This window comes from Capricornis sumatraensis, chromosome 18 (assembly GCF_032405125.1).
Source record: "Capricornis sumatraensis isolate serow.1 chromosome 18, serow.2, whole genome shotgun sequence".
Classification (NCBI taxonomy): Eukaryota; Metazoa; Chordata; class Mammalia; order Artiodactyla; family Bovidae; genus Capricornis; species Capricornis sumatraensis.
In genome coordinates, this window is record NC_091086.1 from 30,961,216 (window position 1) to 30,967,215 (window position 6,000).

A 6,000-nucleotide genomic window follows, 5' to 3' on the forward strand; every position below is an offset into this window, starting at 1 on the left:
AACTATGGTTAGTCTCAAGATGATACCAGCAAGTCCTTGTAGCGGCAGTTGATTGTAGAGCTTCATCTCTATTTCTTCTTAAAGATGATCTTGGTTTCAAGGGGCCCAGTGGGGTCCTTTTGTGTAGTCCACTTGGCATCCTCTGGGTCTGCGTGGTGTGCTCTCCTCACCCTCATGTGGTGGATTCAGGGAGTGACACCTGCAACTTTAACTGCAGTCGGACTGGTTAGAACAACAGTATGGACCCTTCCAATGTGGGGCCAAGGAGTCATGTTTCCAGTCCTTGACCACACCTGATCCCCAGGCACAAATTCATGAATCTGTTCCCCAAGGGGAATGGCACCCTTTCTTGTACAAACTTAGTTACCTGATTTATTACCTTACCCAGTTGTTCCATCTGCTGTGAAATCTCATCTCCCCTTACCTGAGGCAAATTTGTTGACACCTGTTTTATTATAGGAAGGGGTCTCCCATATACAATTTTGTGTGGAGAAGAGCCATGGAACTGTAGGGTCATCCTGAGTCTGAGCAGAGATGTCGGAAACAAGTCCACCGAGGAACAGTCAGTCTCTAAGATCCACTTGGAGAGTGTCTCATTAAGTGTCTGGTTGGTTCCTTCCACCATCCCAGAACTCTGGGGCCTATATACTGTATGTAATTTCCACTCGATGTTTAAAGTTTTGCTTACTTGTGATACTAAATCAGCTACAAAAGCCGGGCCATTGTCCGATCCAAAGCTGGTAGGAAATCCAAATCTGGGAACCATCTCCCTAAGCAGGAACCGGGCTACTTCTGATGCTCTTTCAGCCCCGGTAGGAAAAGCTTCTACCCATCCTGAGAATGTACCTACTATGACCAGCAGGTAATGGTAGTGTCGGTGAGGTTTCATTTCAGTGAAGTCCGCTTCTAGGGCAGCGTGCCTTTTACCTGAATCCCTGGAGGTTTCTGTCTGTGCCGAGAGGCAGCATTGACCTGTGAGCAGGCAGTGCAGTTCTGAGATTTTGTCCTTTTGACAGCTGAAGGGCCTGGGTAAGAGCATATAGTTTGGTCTGTTGAGCGGACCAGTGTGATGGCAGAGAGCTAGCTTCAACGATGGTTTCTTCCAACTACTGCATTTCTCAACAGTCATTGTCCTTGTTTCACCAGGCTGGTGCCATTGGTGTACAGGACCAAATCTGGGTCCAGGATTGGCTGGTCTCTCAAGTCAGGCCTGCTGGCATATTTCCTTGCAATCATGTGAGGGCCCACCTTCTCCCACAAGAAAGAGAGTGGCCAGATTCAGGGCCTGACAAGGCTCAGTAGTAACATGGGGGTTCTCACATAACAGTCCCCGGTATTGAGTAATCTGGGATGATAACAACCATTTATGGGGGTCCCCTCGCAGGAAAGTGTTGACCTCATGCAGGACTTTTATGAACAAATCTTGGCCCAAAGTCAGCTCGGTTGCCTCCCAGACCAGTAAGGCAACTGCAGCAACTGCCCATAAGCATCCCAGCCACCCAGTGTCAACATTGTCCATCTGATTAGAGATAAGTCACTGGTCTGTCCCATGTCCCCATAATCTGGGACAACACTCTCATAGCCATCTTGTCCTTTTCAGTCACATAAAGAGTAAATGGCTTAGCAAGGTCTGGCAGGCCCAATGTGGGTGCTGACGTAATTGTACCGGGTTTGAATTCTATTACCAGTGGGACTTGTTTTGCAAGCCTGGGACGGGTATGTTGTCTTCCACCCAGACCTCAGGGAATTGCTGAGTTAACTCTCTCTCTTGACTGTTTAGCCCATCTGGTTTCCTTGCCGGGAGAGCAACCTCTGTTCATCTTGAGGGGTTACTGAGAGGAAGAGTAAATAGGTGGTTGAGCCCACTTGAACAGTGGGTCTTTCATCGGGGGAAGGTCACCTGTGCCCCCAAGTTTTTGCCTAACAAAGATACTGGACATTCAGGGATGTATAAAAATTCATGAGTCACTTGGTGTCCCCCCATCTGACATTTTCAGGGTAGGCTAGAGACACAGAGGCTGCATTTATCACCATCTGAGACCCAGCAGCCTCTGGCTGGGTCTATTGGTGTAGAAAGACTATAGACCTCGCACAGTCTTTCACAGAACTCAGAGGGTGATTTGCTTTCCCTTTGAATCACTTGGGTTTCCCTGGTGGCTCAGAGGTTAAAGCATCTGCCTCCAATGCGGGAAACCCGGGTTCGATCCCTGGGTCGGGAAGATCCCCTGGAGAAGGAAATGGTAACCCACTCCAGTACTCTTGCCTGGAGAATCCCATGAACGGAGAAGCCTGGTAGGCTACAGTCCAGGGGGTCGCAAAGAGTCGGACACGACTGAATGACTTCACTTTGGAGGGTTTTGCAATACTCATAGCTTTTTGGGCCCCCCTCTTGAGACCTCGTGAAATAGTCACCTGATATCTCTCCAGGTGGCCCCTCCCTTCCTCTGTGTTATAGTCCCATCTGGGCCTCTCATCAGGGGTGCCTAGTTCTGCCCATCGCTGTGGGTTTGCAGTACCCTCAAGTGCCATTTCTCCTATCCATTTTCTGGCCTCAGGATCCTGTGTCTTTCCTCAGTGCTGAAAAGGGAGACTAGTAGTTGGATTATGTCATCCTATGTAGGGCGGTGGGTTCGAAAAATAGTCTCCGTTAGCCTAATCATGGCTTGTGGGTCCCCCAAGTACGGTGGAGCGTGTCTCTGCCAGTTTAATATATCCGTAGAGGAAAATGGCTGGTAATAATAGGCTACAGGGAGCTGATGGTAGTGCCCCATGCGTCCTGAACTGGAGGCTGTTGTAGCTCTCTGAGGGGCATCTGTAGTGGGGTTCTTTCCCTCTGTTCCTTGGTGGAGCGCAGCCTCTGTCTAATTGCTGTGTTTTCTTCCCGTTTCCCATCAGTACTCACCGGGAGAGGTGGATACAATCCAGAAGGTCCAGCTGAGGCGGAATTCTGGGGGCATTGATCAGAGGTTTCCATTGCTGGGACTGGAGCCTGCCGAAACGGCGGCTCTACGAACTCCGGGAGAGCTGGCGGAAGAGTAGTGGCTGCTGCAGGAACTTCACCTGGCCCTGGATTGGGCATTAATTAAGGCGGCCTCCGGTCCTGGTGGAGCACTTGGCATGTCATTATCCAGTATGGGGAAGGGGTCAGGTCATCCCCGTCCAACTCCTGTAGAATTTCCTTTTTTATCATCAGTCAATTTTTGTGCCATTACTATTTTTCCCTTTCCCTTCTGGATACAGAACCTTGTCCATGTAGGAGGGTCTTGAGCTAACCATGAGTCAGTATACGGATATTGATCCAGGTGTCCTGGCTCTCCTGTGACTACTGTATAGACTGCTTCCACTATTTTTAAGTTCATGGTGTTCTCTGGTGGCCATCCTACTCCCACAGGGGGCCATTCGACCTCACAGAGTATGTGGAGGCGGTTAGGCTTCATCTTCACCCCATAGTCTCCTCCAAATCCCTTCTTTAAATTTTTAATCATGCACTCCAATACAGTTGCCTTAGATTCACTTCTCCCCATCTTGCTTACCTTCTCGGACCTTCTACTTTTCCTTTTCATTCTGTCTATGAAGTTCTCATTACCCTATGTACTTCTGATATTTCCACTCAATGACACTTAAATTGCCATTCTGCCTTCTTCCTAATTGGGGTGAGAAGAGCCTTACCTGCCAGATCCCAGAGGGAGAAGGGGATCAGCATGTCTTCACCTGCTGGTCAGCTCAGCTGAACCAGAAACCGTGTGGTCCAAGACTGTTTCTCCCTTAAAGGCCGTTCTGCCTTGGTGGGCTTGATCAGGTGCAGATGAAAATACAGATGGGTTAAATATCCCACGTCCCAGGCCGTCTCCGGAAAAGCCAATTCATACTCACTTATGTATCCCCCTCCTTCCAGCCTGACAATTCCGAGGGGGTCAAGAATTTCATAGCAGATGGGACGCCTCCTTGGCGAGAGCAGAATACAAGCACACAAAAACCAAGTTTCTTTTCCTAAAAATCCCCTGGCAATTGCTTGGTAATAATTTTCCCCAAGACGGCGTGGACACCACCTCCTAAATGACCTTCACAAATTTCCTTCCTAAACCCTAACATGCTCGGCAACCTGTGTACCAAGCAATCGTTGCCACCTACCTAATCCAGGCTCCTGAGGGTCTGTGCCCCTTCTAATCCCTCCCAGGGGGGTGATCAGGCTCCCTCTTCCACCCTACCAGGTGGGTTCCTCCTCACCTGAGCGCTCAGTTCCCCTGCTGCCATCCACTACCTGCTAACGTGAAAGGTCCAGGCATTGAGAAGCAGAATCCTTCCAGAAGGGCCAGGCGCCTTCCCTCCTCTAGAAGATTCAAGCCACAAGGCCTTGAAGTAGTCCCAAATGGGACTTGTCTCCTCAAAATTAGGAGTTTTCCGGCCCATGCACCAAATGTTGTAGCCACGAGTTCTGGGAAACAAACTCACTCAGAAGGACAATGCAGATAGTGGAGTGCAGTTCATTACACCGGCGGGCCCAAGGCAGAGTCTCCTCTTAGCCAAGGACCCTGACCAGTTTTTCTGAAAACTTTATATACCCTAAGTGTACGTGCCCAAACCCACCTCCCCAAATTCCCTGAAACTAGTCTGAACAAAGGAAAAGAAAGATACAATCAATGTTAACCCGTGATTCATATACCTTAAGCCTAGGTAGTTAACAGTGGACAATTATCAATAGGCCTGTGGTCATACACCAATAAGCATAATAGAATTTATGATTTTATTCAGTTACACAGATAATTAGGGTATTCTTTTAGGTGACCGAGAGTCTAGCTATGAGCCTTGGGGTTCCATCCAGGGGGCCCGGTTTTCCAGTTGGTATGTTGTTTCCATAGATTCTGGGGATATAGCTCAAAGTTCACAGTCCGGCCCAAGATGGAGTCCTGCTTTCAAGATGGAGCCTGTTCTGTCTGTTTCCTCCTTCAGTGCTTTTTTTTTTTCACTTTGGAAAAAGTCAAAACAAAACAATCCCTGAAGGAAGTGGGACTTTCGAAGCTTGTGGGAGTTTGAGCAGCAGCCTTGGCCTGAGGCAGGTTTCAAAGGTTGGCTAATGCAGTTCCCAGTTTACCCCATCTGAAGGATGGTTCTTGGGTACAGGGCAAATACACACTTCCATAAATGGTTTTAAAGAATGTCACCTCAGATTGACAGTAAGGAAGTATTTTGCCTATTTAGGAGAAGTGTGAAGGTAAATACTTATATATTTTTGTAAACGCTTGTTAGTACAAGTCGTCCTCCACACCCATATTTATCACTCTCTTGAGAAAACAAGCATAATATCATTGTTCAAAAGGGTTAGAATAAAAGTATAATTCTCTAAGCTTTTCAAATATCCAAGGCATGGTAAATTTGTTATCAATAATTATAGTAAAATTAACAGTAAGTATAAGAGAAACCTAGAAAAATTTAGTCACCATGGATTTATAAAATGTCAAAACACATGAGGGAATTTATTTAAAAGTAAGTGCAATGATTTACATGAGCTTTAAATTTAAAGTAGAAAATGCTTTTTATCAAGTCTGGAAAAGAGTCAATTTTAGCAGGAAATGTCAGCTTTAAAATATAGTTCATTTTAATGTATTTTTTTCTTTAAACTTGGTTGATAAGTGGAATTATGAGTACCCTTGGAAGGATCTTAGCACAAACAGGACTGTTGTACTAGATTTTGTTAGGAAATATTTGCAGAAGTATTTTATTTGGAGTGAAGAATTGTTTAATATTATTCCACTATTTGCCTGTATTTTATTCTCGAAGTTTGCCTACAGAGTTGTGAATGTGTGTGTGGGAGGGTCTTTTAATGTAAGCTGAATAAGCTATTTGGATTTCTTTTAAAAAGACAAGTTTATGATTGATCAATAAAAAAAAACAAGACGGTCACTCCTGAGTCCATTCATGACTTCATTGATCATTAAAATATTTAAACGATTCATTCAATGAATAATAGCTCATTAATGCACATTAAAGGACAGGCTTCTC